The following is a 7,356-nucleotide window of genomic DNA, read 5'->3' as shown; positions in this document are numbered from 1 at the left end:
TTTCTAATGGCTTCACGGCTACAGAAGCACTTTCCTGCCACATACCCATATGTTGACAGGAAACTCAGAATGTTTTGCTGCCAAATGAGCTAGAAGGTAAAGAACCCATGGCTCCATCAACAGAGGGAAGAATCAGCACAATGCACCACACACAAACAATGGGATACTACTCAGTCATTAAAAAGGACGGGAACTGTGACGCATGGTCAAACATGGATGAACCTGGAAAACATTGTGTTCAGTGAACTAAACCGACACAAAAGAACATTGTATGGTTTTACTCCTATGAAGTACGGAGAGTAGTCCAATTCCTAGAGACAAAAGTGGAATCGTGGGTGCCAGCGGCCTCAGGGAGGGGGGACAGGAAGTTAGTGTTTGAGGAGTAGAGAGTTTCCATTGAGAAAAATGGAAAGGTTCCAGAGATGGATGGTGGTGATGGTTGTTCAATACTATAAATATGGTTGTTGCACCTCTGCCACTTAAAAATAGTTACCACAGTAACCTTTGTGTGACATCTGTTCACCCCCAAAGTAAATGAGCCGGAGGTCAGGAAGCACTGTTCAGCTCCCTGAACGTCCCTGATCTGGTCCCAAGTAGGGAGTGTGACCGCTGTTTCCTCTTGGTACAGTGTGCTCAGGAGAGGTCTGCCCCTGTCCAAGGAAGCCCCGAAAAGCAAATCCTCGGGAAGAGCGTAAGGTAAGACCCCCAGTGACTGACAGCTGCACCACTTCTTCTTACAATCACCATTGAAATAGAATCTAGTGCACAGTTTGGATTTTTCTCAGAAAAATTCTTACAGGGGCACGTGGGTAGATCAGTTGGTTAAGCGTCCGATTTTGGATCAGGTCATGATCATGTGTGCTTGCATCGAGCAACGAAGAATTCTGAAAAATGGAGGCAAAAGTCAAATCAGTGACACAGAGATCTAACTAAAGTACATTTGTATTTGTCTCATGACACAGCACACAAAGCCTATAGATTATGATTTTTAATTCCAGATGTGAGATCACAATAAGGCCATAGAAATAGAAATCCACGCAGTACACGGTATCTGATAGGCTCTGAGCTCTTTTCTCAGGTGCACGATAGGGATTTTTTAAATATTTAATTGGCTGGGGATGGGAGGGAAACAGCCTAAAACTTGCTTTCCTGAAAACACATTGACTTCATATTTCTTACCCATTTTTCTTAAAACTGAAGGAGTGGCTCAGAAGAAAATTTATAGCATTATATGCTTATATTAGAAAACTTAAAAGGCCTCCCATCAAAATTTAAGCTTCCACTTTATGAAACTAGAAAAAAAAAAAAAGAGCGAAATAAACCCAAAGCAAGAAGAAGGAAGGAAATAATAAAGATAAGAATAAAAATAAGCAAAATAAGGGGCGCCTGGGTGGCTCAGTCAGTTAAGTGTCCAACTTCAGCTCAGGTCACTACCCCACGGTTTGTGGGTTCGAGCCTCGCATGGGGCTCTGTGCTGATAGCTCAGAGCTCGGAGCCTGCCTTGGATTCTGTGTCTCCCTCTCTCTCCACCCTTACTCTGTTAGGGTTTTGTCTCTATCTCTCAAAAATGAATAAAAATATTAAAAACTTTAAAAAAATAAGTGAAATTGTAAAAAACTGAAAACAAAAGGAGAAGTAAATGAAACTAAAACTAGTTCTTTAAGAAGATCCATTAAATTGAGAGATTTCAAACCCAACTGACAAAAGTAAAAAAACAAAAGGTCTCAAATTATCAATACCAGGAATTAGAGGTCATTACTATAGACAAACTTTGCAGATATAAAAAGAACAGTAATAGAATACTAAGAACAATTTTACTCACATAAAGTCTTCACTTTCAATGAAATGAATCAATTCTCAAAACCCCAAACTACCAAAACTCATTCAAGAAGAAATAGAAAAATTTAATAGTCCTACAACATTACATAATTTGAATTTGCCATTTAAAACTTTCACAAAAGAAACCCTCAAATCCAGATGGGTACACTGGTGATCTCTACCAATCATTTAAAAAGAAATAACACTAGCTCTACACAATCTCTTTCAGAAAACAGAAGGCAAGGGAATATTTTTCAACACTGTTTTTGTGAGACCTGGTAACTGAACCAGACAAACACTACAAGAAAATACAACTACTAACTAATGTACCTCATAAATGTAGATGCAAAAATTCTGAACAAAATATTATCAAACCAAATCAACAGATGTAAAATAAATAGTGTACTGTGACCAGATGGGATTTGTCTTAGTAATGCAAGACTGGTCCAATATTTGAAAGTCGATCAGTTAAGAGTATGCTAAGAGTATAAAGAAGGAAAACTACATGATCATATCAATTGTTGCAAAAAGAAGTGACAAAATTCAACATCCATTCATGACTAAACAAACAAACACCCCTTAGGAAACTAGAAATAGAAGGGACTTCCCCTACCTAATCAATGGCACCTACAGAAATACCTCCCGCAGAGATCACTTAATGGTGAAGGACGTAATATCTCCCTAAAATGGCGAACAAGGAAGACATTCACTCCCAATATTCGTCTTCAGCATCATCCTGGACGTCCTAGTCAACGCGGTAAGGGGAAATAATGGAGTCTCTAAGGAAGGAATTAAGGCTAAATGAAGACATAAGGGTAGGATCCTGATCCGATAGGATTAATGTCTTCATAACAGAGACATCAGAGAGCTGGGAGGAATATTTCCAAGCCACATATCCAAAAAAAAGTTTGGATCCACAATGTGTAAAGGACTCCCAAGACTCAAGAGTAAGAGAACACAACCCAATTTTACGATGGGTGAGACTTACATAGGCACGTTACTAAGATCTTATGTGAATGACAAGTAAGTACATCAGAAGACGTTCAGGATCCTTAGCTAATTGAGCACCTGTGAATTAGAACCCAGTGAACTATCAGGACACACCTATTAAAATGGCTAAAAGTAAAACCCCTCGTGATACTGAGTGCTGTCAAGGGCACAGAGCAACTAGACAGAGCATTGCTACTGGGAATATAAAACGGTACAGAGAAAAACAGTTTAAAAATTTCCTTCCAACTTAAACATACCCTCAATATGCACATTGATCCATTCTTAGGTTCTTTCCCTGACAAAAAAAAAAGGAAAAGAAAATTTATGTCCATATAAAAATGTGTGTATACAAATGTCCTTGGCAGTTCTATTCATAATTACCAAAAACTAGAAACAACTCAAAAGTCCTTCTACAAATGAATGGATAACAGACTGTAGCATATTCACAACCAGATTACTAATCATAAACAGGAAGGAACAAATGACTGGTGTCCACAGCATCGCGGATGAATCGCAAAGGCACTCAAGGGCACTGTGCTGAGTGAAGGAAGCCAATCCCAAAGAGTTACATGTTTCCCGATTCCGTCTACTTGGCATTCTCCATAAGACAAGGCTGTGGCAGTGGAGGACAGAGCAGGGCTTCCAGGAGTTCAGAGAGGAGGATGGTTGGATAGCAAGGGAGTGACAAGAAATTTTGGGGGTAGTGGAACTGTCACTGGTCCTGACTACGGCAGCGGTCACACGAGCCTATTTAAGCTGTTAGCATCCATAGGATTCTGCAGACAAACTTGTGGATTTTATTTTACATTAATTTAGAAAAAAGAATTGTTTAAGACATTGAAATATAACAAGGATTTCTTTCTACATGATGAATGGTAGACTCAACTACTGAACACCCCTACTGCACTGCCTCCTTGTCCAGCACATTCTACCTTCTCATCATCACTTTCCGTGCCCTTTGATATTCATCAGAACTCAAAATATTCTTTTATGTTTGCACCCATAAGTACCTAAGACCAACACCGTTTATTAGACCAAGTACGACATTAATTAACATTTTGTGTCTTGCGTCAAAATCTGCATACCAGTCAGCCTTCTAAATTAACTCTTCTTGTAGATCACACAAAAAAATCATTGTCATTTCCTCATTGCTGGAGATACGGCCGCTAAACATGAGATCTCTGTCTGGGGCAAATGCAAGGACACACGGGCTTCACATTTCCGGCTGCTCAAGTTTCTGACTTGCATTGTTCTGGGGACTTAAGGATTTCTAAACCCAGCGTGCTGTATAACCACACTGCACATACTGGCATTCAACCCCAGATATCAGTGTCAGGGCTTCGTAAAACACTCTGATAAATAGGCTTCTTATGAACCCCTCGCCATCAAATGTATATTTTATTTTTTTTTAATTTTTTAATGTTTTACTTATTTTTGATACAGAGAGAGACAGAGCATGAGAGGGGAAGGGGCAGAGAGAGAAGGAGACACAGAACTGGAAGCAGGCTCCAGGCTCTGAGCTAGCTGTCAGCACAGAGCCTGACGCGGGGCTCGAAACCACAAACATGAGATCTGACCTGAGCCGAAGTCGGAGGCTCAACCAACTGAGCCACCCAGGCACCCCTCAAATGTATATTTTAAGGGTCTTTCTTAACACCCATTATTCAGAAAGTCAGACGCTTGGCTAGTGCTCTCGGAGTACCTGTTTACCCAGATGCTGGATGCTAATCACCCTTGAACACAGAACCAGAATCCTAATAGGACCTAAAACAGAGTGACACACAGTTGTTAAACTCCTGCTAAAACTTCCATTAATGGCTATATCTTCTTTTATTCCTTCTTTAAAACTTCAATACAGATGTAACCCAAGGGGACATTTTTTCCAATTTCACTGTCTGCTGGCAGTCCTCTCCAGGAACGCGCTGCACAAGTGTGCATTGTATATTCAAGGGCAATTAAGTTGCTAATAGTCAGCTATTTCCAAAGTCGTCGGCTGCAGATGATGATATATTACAGAACATCTGATGCCAGAAATGTAAGTGCGGAAGGAAGGCTACTTTTCCTTTAACTCTTGTTCATAAGAGAACCCAGCATATCTGAAATGAGAGCTGAAGTTTCATACTCAAGTGCCCCGTGTCGAACCCACGGTATAGGAGCCGTTGCGGTGCAAACGGGCTAATTGTGCACACGGGAGAAGAGAAGAGGCTAACGTATTTTTTTCCCCATTTAGTTGTACCAAAGATTCTGCATCTTTCCTCACAAATTCCTTCTAAAACACTTAAGCGAGATCGGATGGTCTCCCGACCCCAGATAGAGATGTTGGAGCTCATTAAGCTCTTCCTTCCAGAATACTAATTCTGTGCTTCACTGGGGCTTTATTACAGATAAGAGAATCATTCAAAATTACAGGACACGACACGGGGCTCTTCTGAAGCCATCCCTTAGACCATGTGAGGGGGAAAATACTCTTATCCAGCGCAATTTTTTGGCAATAAAATGGACCCAAACACTTGTTCAAAGTTCTGACAACCTAACTTCACACCTCGTTTCCTGCACAGCACTGAAAGCGCGCTGTAAATCGCTGTGCATATTCCTGGAGACTCCTCCCCTCCCCCCGCAGACAAGCGTCCAGAGTCCCCGGCTCTGTTCTTTGCTAGAAGCCTCCGGGCCTGCGTGTCTGGACTCCGCGGCGCCCTCTGCCGGCCTGAGGGCACACTGCCCGGCTGGCTGTGACCTAAGCCCAGACTCTTGTCCCCCCACCCACGCATGGACAGACAGGTGCCCTGTGGGATTGTGTCGCCCTGCTTGAAGCCAATACTGTGCCAGTGCAACTTCTCTTCCCATTCGGTTTTATCTTCTATCCTTAGGACAAATACACGGTGCACATTTGTCAGATCTTTAGGGGACATCCCAGAGAGGGCGGCGGAGGGACCCGCATGAAACACAAATGTCACGGAGGGCAGGAAGAGACGGGCAGAAGGCAGCTTGCTTCCAGGGACCGCCCTCTGCGTCCTCGCCGCCTTCTTCCCCACAGGGTCTTTCCCTCAAGCTTCTGCCAACCACATTCCATTTTTCCTGCAGGCGCAGTATAGGAGAAAGGAGTCCATGTTCAGAGAAGCTGGTATTTAAATGGGAGGCCGAGATGTGGGACAAAAATCCTTCCTCCTACAAGGCCTTTCCAGAATCTTCCACGTACGGAGCAGCCACCCCGCCTCCCGCCCGGAGCCCAAGCCACACTGCATTGCTGAGCCCTGCCTTCCCCAGGGCCAGCCCGATGATGGGCCGGGCTGCAGGGGGCCAGCTGCGTGGCCTGCAGCAGGATGGTGAGCTGGGGAGCCGCTTTCCTTTGTCCTCCAATATGCAAATAAGCAAATCAAATTAAGTACCTGAGCTTTTTTTTTTTAATTAAGGGTTTTGATTAGATGCAGATCTGTTGTAGGGCAGAAGAAGAAATTTTATTCCAACACCCCAGACACCCTGGCTCTTCCGCAAGTCTTCAATCAAGGCAGATCTGCAAGAATTACAGGAGCCTCGTCTTTTGATTTCCAGGTGGGTGGGCACCTGGGACAAGGGGGAGGCGGAGGGGGCAGGAGCCTGGGGATAGCAGGAAAGAGAGAAGGAGGAGACTTATTTAGAAGTCAAACTCGGCTGCTTGGCACGTCTAGAACTTCAGTGTGTGACAGCACAGAAAACAAAAAGAGGGGTTCATGTGACTCCTAAGCCCCAACTCGAACACAGGAAGTTCCCATTGCTCCAACCCAGGCCGGTGACCAGATTTGATAGGAGTAGCAAGTGTTACAGCTGGGGGTCTCCCAGACCACCGCCTCCATCGGGAGGCGCTCGCATCTCCCACAGGGTTCTAGGGGATTCTGTTCCACAGAACAGAGCAGCCAGAGGCAGGGGGTAGGGTGGGGGCGTGGTGGGGGAGGGGCTTGCGTCGTTACAGCTTGTCACAAGTGAGTCAAAATAGTTCTTCTCAATCAACAAAAGCTGATTTTCGTGTCCCATGTGTGGGGCGCCACACCAGGCACGTCCCCTCATCCTTCCTTTTGATTTTCACCCTGCGAGTGGATCTGGTACTCTCAAATTCTCTCCCCGCTGGAGAGGAAGCAATGGGGGTCTGGGAAGTGTCGGGAACAGGGTCCAGAAGCCTGGATTCAAACCCGATGTCAGAACACTGCCTGGTGCATCATAAGTGCGCAGTAAATATTTGTTGAGTGAGTTAACGAATGAATGAACTGCAGGGGTGGGGGGTGAACCTAAGAATAGACTCTGAGATAATGATCAGGCAGTGAAGCCGGTCATTCCAAGGTAAGGTACTACCGGGTAGGAGAAAGATGACGGTAACCTGGATTCTGGTCCGATTCTGCGGAACCAGACATCTGATCGCAGACAAGTCCGTGCTGCCCAGCCCTCCTCCTTGCACGAACCGGAGCTGTGCGTTGGGCAGTCTTAGCTGAGACGTGGTGTTCTGGATTTCGTCCAAACAAGTCACACGGAGTCACTCTCCGATGGCCAGGTACAGCTAAGCCAGTGACACTAAAAATA

At 44.4% G+C, this 7,356-nt stretch overlaps 1 long non-coding RNA gene across 2 annotated transcripts; it reads left to right on the top strand.

The window, feature by feature from the left end:
- Positions 1–582: 582 nt before the first annotated feature.
- LOC115273982 lies at positions 583–6,190 on the top strand. Of its 2 annotated transcripts, XR_003901033.1 has the most exons (3): positions 583–696; positions 4,667–4,843; positions 5,890–6,190. It is a non-coding gene; the product is annotated as an uncharacterized LOC115273982 (long non-coding RNA). The 2 variants fall into 2 exon arrangements; XR_003901032.1 differs by lacking the exon at positions 4,667–4,843.
- The last annotated feature ends 1,166 nt before the right edge of the window (positions 6,191–7,356 follow it).

This window comes from Suricata suricatta, chromosome 2, assembly GCF_006229205.1.
Source record: "Suricata suricatta isolate VVHF042 chromosome 2, meerkat_22Aug2017_6uvM2_HiC, whole genome shotgun sequence".
NCBI classification, from domain to species: Eukaryota; Metazoa; Chordata; class Mammalia; order Carnivora; family Herpestidae; genus Suricata; species Suricata suricatta.
This window is presented reverse-complemented; position numbering and strand designations above follow the sequence as displayed.